The sequence below is a fragment of the Trichosurus vulpecula genome, chromosome 4 (genome assembly GCF_011100635.1).
Source record: "Trichosurus vulpecula isolate mTriVul1 chromosome 4, mTriVul1.pri, whole genome shotgun sequence".
Taxonomy (NCBI): domain Eukaryota; kingdom Metazoa; phylum Chordata; class Mammalia; order Diprotodontia; family Phalangeridae; genus Trichosurus; species Trichosurus vulpecula.
The window spans coordinates 340,268,438-340,289,802 of record NC_050576.1 but is presented as its reverse complement, the minus strand read 5'-3'; positions in this window follow the sequence as shown (position 1 = coordinate 340,289,802).

Sequence of the window (21,365 nt, the reverse complement as noted above, 5' to 3'; positions counted from 1 at the left end):
ATAACAAGAATGAAATGAAAAAAAAACTCTGCTTTTATGGATCTTATGTTCAGTTGGAGGAATACAACAGGTAGATAAATATGACACTAAGTAAATTGAGGAAAGAATTCCAGCAACTTGTGAAATCAGGTAAGGCATCCGAATGACTGTAGAACATGAGCTGAAACTTGAAGAAAGACAGGGGAAACAAACAGAGAACTACTGAATAGTCTATATATTGATGAATGAAAGATGACCTGATTCCATCCAGAAGTCATCAGTAATTACTATTTGATTATTTGTATCCTTACCCAGAGTTCCTCTGGAAATAGCTTATTTGGGGCATATTTCTGGCTTTTATCTAGATATCTTTATTTTCCTTGCCAGCAACAACACGTGGAATGAAGAAGAACTTTATTACACACAGTGAAGAATACAAAAAAGGAGAGTCAATACCAGACTCTATAGATAGTCAAGAATTCTTTTTTTTCTGATGAATCCCACTTTCCCTCCTCAGGCCCCTGCCCTATCATACTGACTTATAGTGCTTGGAATTACATGGCATATTGCATCAATAATACCTGCAAGATGTGGCATAAAATTATTTTTGAGAATATGTATAAGAATAGAATATATATGAGAAGCCATGTGGTATTTGACTCAGGCCCTGATCGGGGTTCAAATCCTACTTCTGACATACTCTGATTGTGTGAACCTGGACAAATCAATTAAAAGCTCAGTTTCTCTTCAATGCCTCCTTACATAAGAGTCGTTGGGGTGCGTTGGAGGAGCTGCCCACTTGAAAGTTCCTACACCAGGTAGGGTGGTGCTGTGGGACAAGCACTGTTAGAATTACAGTTAGAGGAGAAGAGTTCAAGCCACATCTCTGACACTAGCTGTGTGACCTTATATGTTTAACCTTCCTGGGTCTTATTTTACTTAATTTACTCATATTTAAAAGGAGGGGGCTGAATCAGATGGCCTCTGATGGCCCCCTCCTGATCTAAATCTATGAAATTGAAGGTCTGGACCAAAAGGGAAAGAACGTATGATCTGAAAAAGGTGGTGGTCTGGTTATGAAATGAGGTGAATAGATCAATAATTCAAAGGAAGCATTAATACTCTAAGATGCTAAAGATATTAAGGAATAAGAAGAACTTCTCCCCACCCCAGCACATGCAGTGGATCCTCTTAGGAGGATTTATGAGAGAAAAAACACCATGGTTCAGGAGGATGAAGGTAAAATAGTAAACTGTCTCTTACTTTTGTCTAAGTTCCTTGGTACAGAGGAAAGAACACATTATAACAAATGCTCTGAAATAAGGGCTTGAGTTGATGGCAATTGAGAAAACCTCATAAACCCTCAGTAGCATCCCTAGAATTCTTGGGAAGAAATGTCCCTAGTCTGGTTTGAGAGGGTCTAATGCAACACAACCAGAAGTTGGGATGATGAGCCCCCAAAGTCTATAAGGAATATATAAAGATGACGAAACTAAAGTAGAGAGCAATTAAGTGACTTTCTCAAGGTCACAAATGCATAAGTGTCAGAGGCAGGACTTGACCCAATTTTCTCTGCTCCAAGTTTGCTTTCTTTGCACTTAACCATACTATCATATGCCCATAGATAGTCTAGGTCAGACTGAAATGACCTTTGAGGAAAGGTGGCATATACTTGAGGGGCCAAGACCCAGCTAAGACCAGGGCTACAACTACACTGATACAGTTGTGAGTAAAACCTACCTGATTAATGCAAATGATTAATCCTGCAAAGTGGTCACATGCATTCAAATTCACACTATTAAAAGTTAGAGTTATGAAAAATATGGTCAATGGTTCCAGCCCACTGGAAATATGTAGTACTAATTCATTAAAATGTCACCACTTCAGAGAATTCGTTAGTCACACTAATCAGGATCTGGCTATGTCATCCCATTAGCAGAACCCCAGCCCAGCTGCAAGGACCACCTCACCATATACATGCATACATACATACATATGTGTATATATATACATAGGTACAAATATACACATATTTTTATGTATGTGTGTATATGTATATATGCACATCCGCATATACACACTTACATAACACATATATAAATAGATATATATGTGTATTTTTAGAGACATTTGACAACTATTTCTGAGTCCCAGTTAGTACAAAATCCCCACGTGCTACCCTGCCTTTACTAAAACAGACTCTGTGAATCATGTTTTTGAGAGCGTTAGGAATAGTTTCATGGATACTTTCTTGTTAAACACTCCACATGTATAACAATTTAAGAAAAAAGTGTAAAAGGGCTGACATTTCCCCCTTCTCCAAGTTCCTTAAACATAGAGGCCATTTCTTAGATTCCTTTTGTTTGACCCACTGAATCTAACACAATGCAAGGACCAAGGAAGAAGTTCAATAAATATCTGTTGATTGGTTGACTGATTTCCATCCTAGATCTTGAGAGGAATTTTGTAAAGTTATTGGGAATTAGTTATCCAGCAGGTCTTCAGAGCACATTTTACCTGAGGCTTTTTGCTTCCAAGTACCTTTATGAAGTAACTAAGTCAAAGCCCTTTGCCAGCCTGATGATACTAATCACCCCAGCGTTTCACTAGAAAAATCCCACTGCTGATATACCCAACAGGTTTCACTAAAGCTCTATGTGCTTTGAAAACAAGGAGACAGGAAATCTCAAAATTGCATTGGGGTGGCAGGGGCGGGGAAGTCTCAGAGGTTTGCATCTGATTCTGTTTGCACTCACTTCTCTTCCAAAGCTTTCCAGCATTTGCTGGGACTCAGTGGGACTGCATGTAGGCTCACTAAAATTGACAGGCAGGCAGTTTGCCTCATCTCAAACCCAGCAGGTGAGGCAGCCTCACAATGAGTTTCACTATCCACACATTTCAGAGCTGAGCATATGGCCAGAATGGGAGGCGTTATATCGTTTCAATGGCTTCCTGTCTTGTTGACCTGCTGTGTTTGCTGTCTAAAGGTAGTTTGTGTAATTTCAAGATTCTTGGCTTTGCTGCATTTTTTTCCCTCCAAAGGGCCACATGTTGTGGTTATAAGGTACTAGTTGAGTAAGTAGCATTTAGTGTTTCCAGATTGTCTCTGGTAAACTTTTACATGCGAGATTCAGCAGGGTGACGTACTCTAATGGAAAAGGAATGCAGTGTTTATTCACTTTTCAAGTTTACCCAGGAGATAACATCATTCTCCCCTTTCAGAAAATTGGTTCATCAGACTCCACAGTTGCAGGAGATTAAACAGACAAAGCATGTAGGGGAAAAGATGCCTATCGAAGAAAGTTGTCCCATCCTCCATCAATCTTGCTATCTAATCTCTCTGGGTTGATTTGGAGTTTCTCTTAGCTGCCTCCAGCCTCATCTTCAGAATACTTCAGATTAACCTCCAAAGACGCACATTGGGACTAAATGGAGAGATGACGTAACAGCAGTGAGGGCCTAGGTGAAATAAAGATAAGAATCTGTAGTGATGCCATCCAGCATGATTCTAAGGTTTCTTTCCAGTCCTCTTGGAACTTTTCAGTAGCTTTCCTTCCATATCCAAACAGGTCAGTTCCTCTATCATCCAAACATGTAATTTCTAAATCACAAAGAACATGAATTCTACTTTTTCCCCAAAAATGACAAAGGGAGATAATGATTAAGGAAATGTTTAGGGACAAAACAAAAACCAAACCTCTTTGGTGTTCATGCTTACCACTTCAAATATATTTTCAGGTGGTATTATAGACAGAGGTACAGATCTGAAGCCAGGAGGACACAGGTTTGACATTGATTAGCTGTGTGACCATGGGCAAGTCACTTAATTTCCCTCAGCCTTAGTTTCCATATGTGTAAAATAAGAATACTAATAGCTAGCATTTACATAATGTTTTAAAGTTTGCAATGCTTACTGGATTTGGGTTTCAACACAACTCTGAGAGGAAGGGGCTCTTCTCAATTTTATAGATAAGGAAACTGAATCTGAGAGCAGTTAAGTGACTTGTTTGGGGTCACAAAGCTCATAAGTGCCTGAGGCGGGTCCTGATTTACCAGTCCAGAGATCTATGCTCTTCTCCACATCTACCTTCAAGGTTGCTTTGAGACTCAAACCTGATAAGTGTGTCAAACTCTTTGAAGGCCTAAAATGCTTATGATTTATAGGTCAACAAAGCTGAGGAGGCTTCCTCCATTCCTTCTTTGTGCCTATGGCGTTGCTGTAGAAAGAGTTGAAATGGTGCTTCTCAGACCCACTTCAAATTCGTGTCATCTAGAAACAATTAGATCCTTAAGAATGATAGAAAACCAAACATGTTATTTAATCCCAAAATAAGTATGAGCCACATTTCCTTCATTTGCCTGATGCTCTGTATTCACCAATGTTCAGTCCCTGACCCTCCATTATCCTGCCTTTGAACTCTCCCAATTCGAAGTCTTATCTTCCCCACCTCTAATTCAGAACTGTCCCTAGGAATTCTGGCACCTGTGGCAAAGTTGGTGAGTGCACAAAGCTGGGGGGACTGAGAGGGTATTGTCTGGCATGGAATATAAAGGAAATTTATTACACACAATAAAAATATCAAAACAGGGGGTGCTGGTGCCAGAAGCCATAGACAGTCATGAAAAAAATTACCCTCAGCGGAGTGCCATTTTCCTTCTCCAGGATCCTACATTATCACAAAGACTTACTATGTTTAGTGGATTTGTGCAAGTTATCTTCAAGGAACAGGATAAAATACATTAGGTAGCATATGTTTTGCTAGGATATGTGTGAGAAAGAGCATGGCATAGAGTCATAGACTTAACAATGTAGTCTCACAGGGCAGCCCTTGAGAGCAGGTTAAAAGGGAAGGGAAGGTTTCAAAGCACAGATACCTCCGGTCCTGCAGCCAAACTGGACAATTCCCCAGGACTTGATGGGAAAGACAGAAAAGAAGATAGGTTTGCTGGGGCTCGGGGGTGGGAGTATAAGTCAGAGGATGAATCAATTGGATGAGAGGGAACGGGACCTTTATAGTCTAGGCTCACTGGGCAACCCTCAGAAAGAGTTGAACAGGGGAAAGAAAGTGCCAGACGATAGCTAAGCAGAGGGCTAATATCCTTCTTCACGGTTCAGTTACATTGAAAAACATTCTCCCTTCTACCTCTCCAGGTTATTTATATCTCTCTTAGCTCCTAAGTGATAGTAGGGACTCAACATCTTTAATTGATTAAAATAAGAGGGAAAATTGCCAAGACCAAGAGCTGGAAGGTATATGCAAAGTCGTCTGTTCTGAAACATACATGAACAAGAATCCCTTTTACAACATAAGTGATTATTGGTCACCCAGCCTCTGCCTGAAAATTTTCACTAGAGGGGAACCCTATCACTTCCAGAGGCAACTTAATTCACTCTGAATAGCTCTGTTAGGAAGTTTTGACTTGCATCAACAATTTAGAACGAATTTAGAAGTCATTTATTCCAATTACCTCGTTTTGCCAGAGACCTAGAGAGGGAAAGTGACTTGCCCAAAGTAGGAAGTGGCAGGATCTGGATTGAAACCCACATCCTCTGACTCCACATCCAGTATTTTTTCCACAGACTCAGTCAGAGACTAATCTTTATACTTTACAAAGCTGGAAGGGATCACAGCATGAATAATATCAAGATGAAACATGTAAAATGTCTACTTGAAAGAGATCAGGGCAATGTTGATGAAAATATGGCAAAAACTGGGAATAGTAAGAGGGAATAGGAAATTTAGGTACAATAATTTAGGAATTAAGCAGAACCATGAAAATAAAAAGAAATTAATTTTTATTGAAAGTTTTCTACTGAGTTTAAATCACAGGCCATTCACTTTTGCTGGTTATTTTCACATTGGGTTTTGTGAATATCTACTGCCCACAGGAAAATGTAACTCTATCTTGCTTTCAGTCAGTCTATTAACAAGTATTGATTTAATACCTACTCTGTGCCAGGTACCATGCTAGGTCCTGGGGATACAAAGTCTGTTTTGTAGACTTTCCTATGGACAGACCTATATTGTCCTTTTATCTCACACTTGGCTATATTTTGGTGTTTGCCCAGGTACTCTAGTCCAGCTTTCCTATTAAAAGACCCCTCTTTAAACTCATTTTTGCCAGTTAAAGTCTAGTATGGAACCAAAGTATGCACCTTTTTCATATCAGACATTTGCTGTAGTGCAGTTTTTATAGCAGGATATCGATGGACTATATAACTAGGTGCTGCAGTGGATAGAGTGCTAGGTTTGAATTCAGGAAGACTCATCTGGTTGAGTTCAAATATGGCTTCAGACACTTACTAGCTGTGTGACTCTGGGCAAGTCACTTAACCCTGTTTGCCTCAGTTTCCTCATCTGTAAAATGAGCTGGAGAAAGGAATGGCAAACCACTCCACAGTATCTCTGCCAAGAAAACCCCAAACGGAGTCACAAAGAGTCAGAAACAACTGACATGACTGAACAACCAAAATTGATGGACTGCTTCTGGAAGAACAAAACAATCTAGATAAGCACAACAAAAGTCAGAATCTTTCTACATAGTCCTTTTCTGTGTATTTTTATTTCCTTTCAACCTAGCTTAAAAGCAATGTGATAGCTTTAACTATGTCTTTGTATCTACACCTCTTTTCCAGGAAAATCCTTTCCTTTAAGGCATTTTTTCTACAGAATCATTTTTCCCATTAAGAAGTAAGTGGGGGGGGAGGGAGTGGGGATGTAACCTTTAATTAATTGCTCTTTTTCTCTTTCTTTCTTTTTTACATAGAACATCCCAAGGCAGCTAACAGTCCAAAGTCCTACTCATAAAGCTGGAAGAAACATTCAGAGGTCAGGGTGTTCCTACTCCTGTTCTTTCCATGCTACGTGACCTGGAACTTCTGGGTTTCACCCAAACAAACACTTGTATGACTACTTGAGAAAGATCTAAAGATCTTTTCTTAGGAAAATCCTGCCTCTACCTACACACAGTCTACAGAATCATTTTATGAGCTATGCCACTCCAGGGCTGTGACTAGTACGTAAGTAAGAGCTCCATTCCCCTTCTGCCTTTTCATTTTGGTTGGGACTGAGTGAGTCATATAGGATGCATTGCCAATTTAATTCCCTTATCTTTTCCCCAAAACTTGCCCCCTCTTTCAAACTTCCCTAGAGAAAGTGAAGGCACCATCATCTTTCTAGACCCAGGTTCCAAAGTTCAGTGTCATCTCTGACTCCTCACTTTTACTCACCCCACTTCTATAAACAAGTGTCATTTCTATTTCCACAGCATCCCTCCCATCTGAATTCTTCTCTCCACTTACCCAGTCAGCACCTTGGTTCAGGCCCTCACCACCTCTTATCTGGTTAGTGAAATGTCTTCTCAATTTGCCTTCTTTGCATCAAATCTGTCTCCATGCCAAATCATTCTGCACATGCACACCATAATGATTTTCCTAAAGCATGGGTCTCACTTATGTCACCTCTCTACCCCCTATTCAATAAACTGCAGTGATCCCCTATTGGCTCTAGGACCAAATAAAAACTCCTCCGGTTGGCATTGAAAGCTCCTCATAACCTGACCCTAGCTCACTTTTACAGCCTTAATACAATTCCTACCCACATTCTATGGTCTAGCCAAAGGATCCTTTCTGTGGCTCCTCACACTCAGACAAAAATACAACTGTAATATTCAAACATAAATAGGAAATTTAGGTATAACAAGTTAGGAATTAAGCAGAACCATGAAAATAGAAACAAATGAATTTATATTGGAAACTTTCTACTGAGTTTCAATCAGAGACAATTCATTTTTGCCAGTTCTTTTCACACTATGTGTTGTGAATATCTAAAATCCACAGCTGAAAAGCTATGATATTCACTGACTGCTATGCTTGATTATTGTATTGTCTATCTTTCCTTTCAGAAGTACATTAAAAAAAGGAAATTTACTTTCTGGGCTAATCATATTGATCAAATTAACTGAAAAAATTAATTACCAACAAATGATTATTATTTAGATTCCTGCCATATCCCCCAGGACTTACATAGGGATTTTTCAAAATATAAAATATATTAAATCATATTGATATAACTAAACTATTAATATTTTACTGAGAGCAAAAGAGGAGTTTGATACTGCTACAATAATAGCAATAGTAACACACACAGCACCTACTATGTGCTAAGCACTGTGTTTCACAAATATTATTTCATTTGATCCTCACAACAACCCTAAGAGTTAGGTACTATTATTATACCCATTTTACAAATGGGGAAACTGAGGCAAACAGGGATTAAGTGATTTACCCAGGGTCACACAGCTTGTAACTGTCTGAGACCACTGGATGTCTAGGATGCATTTTTTTCTGTGCCTGGTGATCGGGGGGCAGCTAGATGCTACCTGACTGATTCTTGATATGTCTTCAGAGTCGAATCCCAGCTAGGTTTTATTCTACCCTGTCCAGTCCTAGGTTATTCTCCTTAGATAACAGAAGCCAAATAAGAATTGAGTGGTTTAAACCTATTCAGGGTCATCTTTTATCCTCATTGTATTCAGTCTCCAGCAATGATCCTATTCTCTCTTCCACTTTTCTGTTGTCCCCAACATGGTTTGTAAAAATCCCCTTTTTTACTGTTCTTAGCATTCATTGTCAGCCTCAGTTCATTCTGGACTTCATCTCCCCTGACATTCTTCTTAGAGGACCTGCTACTACTTTCCATTCATCTTCTGTTGCTTGCCGTCTTCTGTACGTGACTTTTGAAAATCTTCATTGGTCCATGAGTTCTCTGGCAGCTACATCCACCGCTTCAGTTTCTGGACCCTTTCCTTTTAAGAATAAAATTTTACTCATGTCACCATAACTTCATTCTTGATAGCTTCCAATCCTTCTGAGATTGCTTGCCCCAAAATACTAGGCCATCACCTACTACCTATTCCTTCTCTAAACCCTCTGGAATCTGTTCCCCTCCCCACCCCAAAAAATATAAGGTACACATGATCTTTTGAATGACTTTCCTTCTCTATCATCATCATCACCACCACCCTCATTGTCATAGCTAACATTTATGTAATGCTTTAAGTCTGACGAAGCCTGATCCTCACATCAATCCTATGAAGTAGGTCCTATCATGATCCCCATTTTTCAACTGAGGAATCACAGAGAGGTAGCAAAAGAATTGGCATTGTCGCTAAAAGCCTCGTGTTCAAATTCTGTCATTTAACATTTGTGTGACCTTGGGGAAGTGACTTTAAAGAGACTTCTCTGGGTCTCAAATTCCTCATCTGTCAAAATGAAGAGGTACAACTGTGGCCTTTATGGTCCCTTCCAACTCTCAATCAATCGAAGCTCTTGTAAGAGCTATGTCGGATTTACAGATAGATATGGATAATAACTGCACAAGATAAGGATACATTGGTGGAGTCCAATTGGCGTCATTAACACACTGAATTTTGGAAGCACTAACTGTAGCCAGAATGGCCTTTGTTTTCTTTGAATGACTCAGTTTACCTCATTGAGCTTCCCTGGACGCTGGGGCTTGCTCTTCCAGGGCAGGACCAGAACTTCCTGTGTGATGAGTCATGGGGCTGGCTGAGGGGAGGTGTTAGCTCCAGAACCTGGTCTACCCTAGGGGGAGGAGCCAACTCAGGAACCAATCGGCCCTGGTCATTTGGGCGGAGCTTGATGATGTCAAAAACCCTATAAGAGGGGAGAGGACAGCTTGAAGATTCTCTTTTCCTTTTCCGGTTGGAGCCAGCGACAGTTACAACGACCGTTACAGAGGCAGTTACGACAGTTACATCGTCAGTTACAGTTGCAGCTTCAGTTACAGACACAGACACAGCTGAGGCAGGAGCTGCCAGTAGCAGAGCTGACCTACGGGAGGAAGCTGAACAAAGACTTCAGTCCAGTGGGTAATCTTATTACCATAAAGGGGGAAACATGATTTTGCTTTACGCAATCATGTTTCTCTGTAGCCTCCTGGTTACTCTTTCAAGGCGTACTTATTGGGCCTGGAAGATTTTGATCAACATATCAAAATGGGGTTGCTGGTTCATGGGTTGGTTACTGTGGAGCCTAAATAAATGTTTTGATTCTTCTGCCTTCTACTTTGAGAGTTTCTTATATCCGGCGATTCCGAACCTTTCAGACATGTTTATGATCCTCTTTGAGATTATAAACTCTGCCCTCCTGATACATTTGGCGTCACGAACAGGATCGCTAGGTATAAGATCTCTATTTAGAAGCAGAACAATTTCAGAGGAAGAGATGAATATCCCAGGATGGGAGGATCCATTTTATTCCTCCCTAGCAAAAGAATTGGCTAAAAAAGCTGGACCCTGTGAAAACTGGGAACCAAGGCTACGGAGAGGAGATCCTAGGGATTTGGAAAAGTGTTTACGAGAAGTTGGGATTCAGTCAGGGGCATCACTATCTAGGCAAAGCTGGATAGTGTTATCAGCCTACCGGCTAGTATACGAAAGATTGAGATTAAGTGAAAGACATGGGGGCACTCCTACCCCACAGGAAGAAGAGGAATCTCAGATAGCAGGAGACCAAACTGACTCAAATGAGAACTTTTCTATTAATGTGGCTAAGAGCAACAGGAGACCAAAAAAGCCCAGAGTGCATTTCAACCCAGCCCAGAAAGAGCCTGACTGCCTGCTTCGTCCTAGCCATGGTGGCAGAGGAAGTGAGTGGGGAGAGAATGAGACAATGTTAGGGGCTGAGGCACAAAACACTACTGGGGTTCAGGATGTGCCACACACAGAGAATAGGAGATGGTTAAATGATCAGACAAGGGCTCGACCCATACAAAGGAGGAAGACAGAAACCCGAGGTGAAGATTCAGTTACAAGGGAAATTCAGGAAGATTTCTCACCGCAAGAGGTCACAGATATTTTGAGTAGATTCAGCCAAAGAATAGGAGAACCATTGATATCTTGGATGGTAAGACTCAGTGATCAAGGGGCCGGTGGAATATCAGTAGATGGGACAGACTGCATGAGATTCATAGGTATCAGCCATGATCCTCTAGTTCAACAAGCTTTTAGGGAACATCATCAGCAAGGAGATGGTGATAGCAGGACTACTCTGTTGGCATTAGCCGCTGTGGGATGCAATAAGAGATATGCTACTGATTCTATGTGGCCCACTGAGCACAGACCCTGGTATTCACTTAGAGATTGTATCATAAGACTAAAGGAGGAGGTAATGAAGACTGCCATTATGACAGGAACTGCAGACAAATATTACAATGATTCAATGGAACTGCCTCATAGGAATTTAATAATTAGGACAGCTCCCCCTGCTTATAAACAACTAATTTTGAATTTATTACTTGGAGAAGTAGGGAGCCGTCTTACAACAGTGATAAATAAGATTTTACAGTTATATGACTTAGGTGACTGGGGAAGGGATAGATCTCCTCAAGAGAGAAGGGTGAATAACCAGCAAACTTGGCGCCAAAGGAGAGTAACAAGGAAAGAAATGTTTACTACTTTATTGAGAGCAGGGGTAGGTTTTGAAATGATAGATGGAATTCCAACCAATGAATTATACAGAATGTATAGAGGACTTGATAACACGAGAAATAGGGAAATAAGAACTGCTCCTGCAAGCCTACAAGCCACTCAGACTGAAGGTGACCTTGTGTGATTAACGGATGAAAACTTGTACATTTGGGGAAAGGCTGGGAGGACAATCTTAGTCTATATCTAGGGTGGGATCCTCTTGGCTTCCTCATTATGTTCCTTTTGAAAAGAAACATTTCCCACCTGAGTTTGGCTCTGATGTTGGATCTTTGCATAACTGAAATCTCAACCAAACTTGAGATGATTTTATTTGAAGAATTATAGTCCATACTTGTCTATTCTTTTTGTCCTTTGTTTTGGCTAACCTTGTTGCTAGTTTTGTTTCCTTCAGGCACCCTGCACTTTCCGGTGACTGCCTAAGCATGTAGCATTCTTGGAATTCCTGCCAGCTTGTTAAAGAAATGACCTCTGGAATGGGACTTTTTGGGGGCAGGGCCATCTCTACATCCAATTTCAGCATGAAGAAGCTATGGAAAATGAGACCTTCACCCCTCACCCCAAGATTTTGAGCCCCAATCGTTCAAGGGGGGTGGAAATGATGATAGTGTTCTGTTTACTTATTTTGTGTTATCCTTGCTGTGTTGTTTTATTGTTATGATATTATTGATCCTATGTAATGGATACAAGGATTTAGGGGTGGACATTTGAATTATTAATAATTATTTTGGGGATGATTGATTGAAGAGATTATTTTGCTGGGATCTAGGGGTGGATCGCATTTGAATCGTTAACCAATGTTTGGGAATGTCACTGAATGATATGTTTTGCTTTATTATGAATGATATGTTTTAGTTTCCTTTGTAATTGGATCACAATGTATGTTCTAGGATACATGGCTGATTAGATTATGTATCCTATAACAAGGGGTGGAGTGTAGCCAGAATGGCCTTTGTTTTCTTTGAATGACTCAGTTTACCTCATTGAGCTTCCCTGGACGCTGGGGCTTGCTCTTCCGGGGCAGGACCAGAACTTCCTGTGTGATGAGTCATGGGGCTGGCTGAGGGGAGGTGTTAGCTCCAGAACCTGGTCTACCCTAGGGGGAGGAGCCAACTCAGGAACCAATCGGCCCTGGTCATTTGGGCGGAGCTTGATGATGTCAAAAACCCTATAAGAGGGGAGAGGACAGCTTGAAGATTCTCTTTTCCTTTTCCGGTTGGAGCCAGCGACAGTTACAACGACCGTTACAGAGGCAGTTACGACAGTTACATCGTCAGTTACAGTTGCAGCTTCAGTTACAGACACAGACACAGCTGAGGCAGGAGCTGCCAGTAGCAGAGCTGACCTACGGGAGGAAGCTGAACAAAGACTTCAGTCCAGTGGGTAATCTTATTACCATAAAGGGGGAAACATGATTTTGCTTTACGCAATCATGTTTCTCTGTAGCCTCCTGGTTACTCTTTCAAGGCGTACTTATTGGGCCTGGAAGATTTTGATCAACATATCAAAATGGGGTTGCTGGTTCATGGGTTGGTTACTGTGGAGCCTAAATAAATGTTTTGATTCTTCTGCCTTCTACTTTGAGAGTTTCTTATATCCGGCGATTCCGAACCTTTCAGACATGTTTATGATCCTCTTTGAGATTATAAACTCTGCCCTCCTGATACACTAACTAAAGTTCATGAAGGCTATCTAGAATTATTTATATTCTCCTAAAACATCTATTTAAGGAAAAAAAACTTCTCTTCTTTCTCTATCTCTGGTACTTATATATTATTAAAAGTTTAAATATATATGTGGATTTGAATCAAAATTTGAAATCAAGGGTTTCCATAGGATTATATAGGGCCTAGCACTATCCTGAGAGAATATACAAGATAGAGCAAGTTCCACTGAATCTGCTCTCCCCCTGCCCCTATCCACACACAGTTCTGTGACATCATGCTTCAATAATCATCAGGGACAGCCTAGAAATAGAAAAGAAGTAACCAAAACAGGAATGGTTGTGACAACTATGAAAATGTGGAAAGAAAATATTACTCCTTTGCCATTGAGGAGGTCATTAGGAAATAGCTCTAGAATGAATATGTGTGCTAATTTTATGATCAATAAAATCATAGCTCCAGAGCTGTACAGGAAAGTAGCTATCTAATCCAAGTTCCTTCATTTTACAGATTTGGAAACAGGCCCTGGAAGGTTAAATAAGTCACTTGAGTCCAAGATCAAACAAGTACTAAATATCAGAGGCAAGAAACAAATCTAGGTCCTCTGACACCAAGGCTAGTATTGTATTCTTTCCATTGTATTCTGGCTCTTCCTCCAGCCTCCATTCATTTTTTGGTTCTGTCTAGCAGAACCACCTCCTCCACCACAGAGTGCCTGGCTGAGTCCTGGGGCCACCCAGCAGCAGCAGTGAAGTCCCCTAAACTCAGAACCTGATGTGATTGCATCATTAGCTATCCTCTAGGAACTGGCTATAATGAACACAATAATAGGAAGCCTGCTCCAAGTTCCATTGCATTAGAACAGCTCCAAAGAGGGTATGTGACCCAGTCTAAATGGAAAGTTCAGCATCTCTTCCACCTGGTTACTCTGTGCTGAAACAGTTTCAGTCTGATAAAGTCTGGCATACCAGCTCATCAGCAGCAAGCCTGCCTTCCACAAGCAATTGTACTCTGTTTGCTAAGAACTTGGAGTGGGCTGGGGGGCGGAATTTATTTTACTGCCTTCTTGACACTAAGACTGAGCCCAAATCCCCAGAATGCTTGTATTATGCCTAAGCAGAAATATACCATTCTTTATCCCAGGGGTTAGTTTTAAATAGTCATGTTTTGCAGGGCCTGGAAAATGGGAACTGGGAATCATAAAAGAAAGCAAGACATAGTAAAATATTAAAAAGGCAAGGTATCGCCTAGTGTACCTCTTTGTTTTCGAAGCCTTTTGCTTATGAAAAGAGATAATGTCTCTTTTCCCTGCTAATAAAATAGAAATAAAGAGAGGATGAATATTGAGGCATTTATACAACCCATTTAATGATATGTAAGAAGAATGGAATCATATAAGCTAAATTGTGAAGAGGACAAAGAGTGACAGGGACAGAAATTCAGAGACAGATACAGGTACACCCTTGCTACAGATGTCTCAGTAAAAAGCAACTAGACAATAAGCCAAGAAAAAGGTATTGAAGGAATAAGAATAAGCAAAGAGGAAGCAAAACAAAATAAAAATCCTTTCTTTGCAAATGATATGATAGTTTACTGATAGTTTATTTAGAGAACCCTAGAGAGTCAACTAAAAAACTAATCAAAACAGTTAAAAATTTCAGTAAAGTTTCAGAATAGAAAATAAGCCCACAGAAGTCATCAGTATTTCTCTATATTATCAACAAAATCCAGCAAGAATTAGAAAGAGAAATTCCATTTAAAATAACTGTGGACAGTATCAAATACTTGGGAGTCTACCTGCTAGAACACATACGGGAACTATATTAAAAGTGACAAAACACTCTTCCCACAAATGAAGACATCCAAATAATTGGAAAAATACGGATTGTTCATTGTTCAGACAAGCCAATATCATAAAAATGACAATATTACCTCGATTAATTTATTAATCCGTTGACATACCAATCAAACTGCCAAAGGACTACTTTAGAGAGTTAGGGAAAAATAACAAAATTCATCCAGAAGATCAAAAGTTCAAGGGAGTCAATGGAAATAAAAGAGAAAGAACAGGACTTGACAGTACAAGATCCAACTATACTACAAAGCTGTAGTCAAAACAACTTAGAACTACGTAAGAAAGAGAAGAGGTTGATCAAAAGAACAGATTCGATATATAATAATACAGAAGCAAACAAGTAAAACCCAGCTAGATCATAGAAATGAGATCAAATATCAGCTAATGACCAAAATGCCTAACAGATCACTTCAAAGTTAAGTATTCCTCCAAAAGGATTGTTTAATGATCAGTTCTTTCATTTAGTGTAACAGGGTGTTTGGACTGCTGACCAATGGACAGGGCTCTGAGATCCGACTGAATTTGGGGAGGGGGAGAGAGAGACAGAGATAGAGACAGACAGAGGGACAGAGACAACACCTTTGTTGGGGTGAGGGGGTTGGGTATTAGACTTTTATTATACCTAGAAGTTTTGAAGAGGAATAGTCAGTGACAGAATAATCAGTTACTTCTCCTAAAGAAAAGCAGTCACACTAAGAGATAGGAGATGGAATTAAGAGAGTGACAGTCCAGTGTCAGGGGGCTTTGAATGAGGGCTGACTGTATGAACATGGATCTTCCCCTGCTTTCCACTCAGGTTATTGAAGATGCCCTGCCAAGATATGTGGCCAAACTGAGACTGTTGAAACTGGTAATATGCTTCAATTCTTACTTTCTTCTCTATTTTATCTCTGCCTGAAAATAGTAGTTTGCTTCTGTTATTTTTTTTTCAGTTCCTAAATCCTATTTATAAACTTCAAATTTAGCTGTAAACTTTTAAAGTGACTTTTCTTTATATAAAATCTATGATCAGTTGTGACTAATGTGGATGACTTTACAACTGTATATTTATGGTAGGTAATGGGAAATAGAGGAAGCTAATGGCTAGCTAGGAATATAAAGACTTTAAATAGATCAGGAATATTAATACCTGTCCAAACAGTAGGAATTTCTTAAGTTGGGGCTCAGAAAGCTATATGTGAAAGGATTTTAAGATTATAATATTAGTAATTTTTTTTGTCTTACATAAGCTTCAGAAAAATAGAGAAAGTAAACCACATGGACTGCAGGGTCATTTTTGACCCTACGCTAGAAAGAGAACACTGTTATAGCCAACTGGGGCTGTTTACCTTAGGTGAAGCTTCTGTTTCACATGAGGAGGAAGGGTGGGAGTTCTCAGTGGGAAGACAAAAGTGTGGCCAGAAAGGATTCAGATCTTTTTTGTAAATTAGTGAAGAAAGGAAAAGGTGAATGCTTAGTCAGACTTTGCCACCATAAAGTCACCTACCCATTACATTAGTAAGGGTTAAGGAGTAAGATTTTTATTCAAAAAATGGGTCACATAAATGAATTATATAATACTATATTTAACACTCTATGTAATACTAAATAGACCTTAATATATTACTCTATTTAATACTATATAGATCTTTACATAATGCTCATGTAATACTTAATATATGGTTTGAGTAGGACATAGTATGACAGGACCATTAAATCATTATTCCTGGAAGCCATGCCTGTCATTGAAGACCAAAACCACATTTTTTGTTGATATGTTTCATTTTGACACTGATGGTGAGCTTACAGACCACTAAAATCCCCAGGTCTTTTTTGTATAAATACTGTATCCCCACCAACTTGTACTTGTGGGATTAATTTTTTTAATCTAAGGATATGATTATTTATCCCTATTAAATTATACTTCACTGGATTCATCCCAATTTTCTAGTCTTTTAAGACCTTTTTAGATACCTACTCCATCATCCAACATACAAACTATCCCTCCTAGCTTTGTGTCATCTAAAAATTTGTTAACCATGTCATCAATGTTTTTATCCAGGTAACTGAGGAAAATGCTGGCCAGCAAAGGAAGAAGTACAGATCCTCGGGTACGCCATTGTTGACTTCCACATTGGTATCAAAACACTGATGAATAATCTTTGGGTCTAGGCATTCAGCCATTTCTTAATCAGTTAAACTGTAGTTTTGCCAACTTCACATATTTCCATCTTTTCCCCAGAATAACATAAGAAGTTTTGTCAAATATTATCCTAGAATCTAGACAAGCTATATCTACAGTTATTTCCTGACCTACAAGTCTAGTGAATCTTTCAAAACAGGTAATAATGCTTTGGTGTTATCTATTCTGTACAAAGTAATTCTTGCTCTTTGTAATCACTACTTCCTCTCCTAAGTGTTCACTAACTACAGCTTTAATAATACATTATAGAATTTTTGCCAGGAATTAAATTCTAGTTCCGTGGCCTATTGTGTACAAATCACATTCTTTTCTTGTTTCGAAAACTGGAACTTCTGTTCTTCCAGTAGAATGTGAACTCCTTGAGCACAGAGTCTATCTCTCTTTTGCCTTTGAATCCTCAGTGCTTAGTCTAATGCCTGGCACTTAGTGGTATTTTAAAAATGCTTGCTAAATTGACTTATCCAGTCCTATAGTTCTTTTCTAATTCTTCAAAAAGATACAACATATTCAAACTTATACCAACAACCAATAAGATCTTTGCTGGCATGAATGGACAGATCTGGCATACAAACATAGGAAATAAAATCAGCCTGGACAAAGTCATTTGACTACTTTAATAAGGACATAAACCGTGTTTTAAAGGCTTTGAGGCTATAAAACTTTAGGAGCCTCTTCATAGTTTTAAGACTGAGTTGTTTTGTCTATTGTGTCCCAGACTTCTGATACAACTATGTGGAGAAATCTACCATTTCCAGTGTTTAAATTTAATTTGGGAACTTTATTGTTCTCCTTGGCTTGAACTGTACTGCTAGGTGAACCGAAACTCCCTTTGAGCACATATCTTTTAAATGATAAAGTAGGTACGAAAGTACTCTGGAGCCACCCTGTTGTATGTTTTCTATTCTATTTAAATCTTTTCTCCTATCTTTTTCTTTTAAATATAAACACATCATGTTAAAAGGAGTTCTTGAAATTTGGGATTTAAAAACTCTTTTCTGTTACAAATAACATGTAAAGGGTTTAACTGCCTATTAGATATCACCACCTCAAACTCAAACTTGTCCAAAATGTCAATCTTCATCTCGAATTCTAAACCTAACCTACTTTTCCTTCCAAATCTCTCTAGTTCAGTCCATAGTGTCACAATCCTCAAGGTTCAAAACCTTGGAGTGACCTTTCCTCTCCCTTAGCTCTATATTTGCTTAGTTTCCATGTCCTATTCAGTCTACTTCATTAAGATTTATTTTATCTGGCACCTCCTCTGCACTTTCATTGCAACAAACCCTACGTAGGAGCTCATGTCTTCTCACCCAGAATATTATAAATTGCCTTTTAACTGATCTTCTTGACATCATTCTAATCTCTCTCCAACCCATCCTTCCCAATGGAGCCCAAGAAATCTTTCTAATGCAACATTCTAATCATGTCACTCCTTTCCTCAAAAATTGTCAGTAATTTCCCATTGCCTTCAGTTTAAAGTACATACAACTGATCCTACAATTCATAAAATTCCAAAATCAAAAATCTAGAGCAGAAAGGGACCTTAGAGGTCATCAATATCTAGATTATAGAAATAGCAGAGACAGGATAAAGCAAGAATGGAAATGTAATCTTCTTTATTGAATGAAGCAAGAGAAGAATGTACATGTAGTCTTGGGCTCTCCTCTCTCTATGCTAGTTGACTTGGTGATCTCATCAGATCCCATCAATTCAGTTATCATCTATGTGCAGATATATCTGAGATCTGTCCAACCCTAACCTCTCACCTGACCTCCAGACTCACATATCCAACCACCTACTAGACATCTTGATTTGGGTATCCTGTTGACATATTAAACTTAAAATGTCCAAAATTGAATTAACTACCCTTCCCCCCAAAACCCTCCCCTCTTTCTATCTTCCCTGTCAAAGATACCACAGTCTTCCCAGTCACCTAATCTTACAACGCCAGTGCCATCCTCTATTCCTCACTCTCTCTCATCTCCCACATCCAATCAATTGCCAAGTTCTGCTAATTGATTCTACCTATTCCATATATGTGCTCCTTTCTCTCTTCTGACACTCCCACCACCCTCATGCAAGACCCCATCACTTCATGCATGGACTATTGCCATACATAGCTTTCTGGTTGATTTCCCTTTCAATTCTCCCCCCACTTCAGTCTATCTTCCAATAAACACAAACATGACTATTAAATTAACTCCAGTGGCTCCCTATTACCCCCAGGGTCAAATACAAAAACCTCTGTTTGACTTTTAAAGCCCTTCAATCCTAGATCCTTTCTACCTTTTCAGTCTTCTTATATCTTAACTCACTTCTACATATTCTACAATCCAGTCACATTGACTTCCTTTCTGTTGCTCTCCCAAGACATTCCATCTGCCAAGTCCAGGAATTTTCACTGGCTATCTCTCATTCCTCAAATTTTCTCCCTCATCATCTCTACCTCTCAGCTTCCTTCAGATCCCAAATAAAATGCTGCCTTCTGTAAGAAGTATTTCCCCATCCACCTTACTGTTAGAGTCTTCCCTACAAGGTTAGGATCAACTTATCCTGTATATATCTTGTTTGTACATAGCTGTCTGGTGTGTCATCTCTCTCATTACATTTTGTGCTTTGAAAGCAGGGATTTTTTTGCCTTTCTTTGTATCTCAATTACCTAGCACATTACCTGGCACATAGTAGGTACTTGATAAATATTTGTTGACTTCTGTTAAGTTGTAGAGAGGAAATTAGAGACCACTCTGGATAATCTAAATGCAAAAGGTCAATTTCTCACTTCGTTTCTCTGTGAAATAATCTAAAAGGGTTCCTAAAGGAACTCATGGGATGTTCTCTCTCTCTCTCTCCATATACATACACACACATGAGTATATATATATATATATATATATATATATATATATATATATATATATATATACACACACATATATATACACATATGTATATGTATGTATATGTATATAACTATATATAATATGTATATATATATATATATAAAATACAGAAATCAAAGCATATGTAACAATTAAAGAAGGGGTCAGAAATAGAATAACAAATAACTGTCTATGTGGTAGGATTTAAAGGACTTCAAAAAGCTCTTAAGTCACAAACTATCTCCCCCACTGGCTGAGGGAAAGGCCCCAAACTCTCACCATTATAAATCACTCTTTCAGTTAAGGCAGTCAAACCTCAGAAAGCTCTTGGCTCAAATACGAAGGTTATCTGTGAGGAGTTATAGCAAACCATTATCATTCATTGCCATACCTTATTGGATATACTAAGTATTTTCTAAAGGCCTGTTCTGGAAATAAAATCCCCTGTTCACAAGTTAGTGTACTAGTCATTTAAAAAGTTTTATTTTGTCCATTATTGAAAGCCGTGGCATAGGGAAGCATTGGTTGATCCATACAGAAGGGTAAACTCTATAGGGAAAGTAAGCCATTTATCACAGCTTTTTATATTATTCAGAAAAGCATATAGTCATGTTGGGTTCACTGTCAGCTACTGGTCTTAAAGGCAGTTTGTTGCCCTTCAGGGACAGGGACTGTCATTGGCCTTGGGGTCTGAGAAAGGTAAATTCTGTTTGTCTTTTGGTTGACCTTACTCAAGACTTTTTTTTCTCTTTTATAAAAGAGATACAAGAGATATGAAAGAGAAAAAAATACAAGGGCTGGGTGTGACTGCCTGTTCACATTGAAATAGAAGTTAATTCTAAAATGGAGTTACTATTACTAATGTCAAAAAATGTTGAGGAGGAAAAATGTAACAAATCCCTCCCAGCACCACCAATACCACAAGGTCCTTCTCACTTTAGATTCCATGTAAATTTTATCAATTCTCCTGCAGAGAGCAGAGCCCTAAGAAAATGGAAGAGGACCTATCTGTGACCTATAAAGATTGGCAGCATAAAGTACTATTGAGACCCTGAATAGGTACCATGGGTACTATAGGCAGCTGGGGGCAGGGGTGACAGGGGCTGAAGTATAGATGGGATGAACTGATGTAGAAGATAAAAAGAGCATATATATGACTTGGAGTCAACCCTGGACTCAGGTGATGGGCTTTTTCCTCTCTTTTTAAAAATTCATGGGATGAAGAATGGCTCATGAAGTAGAAGACAGGCATATTCAGGAATGAGATAATATAAAACAAAATATATCAATACTGA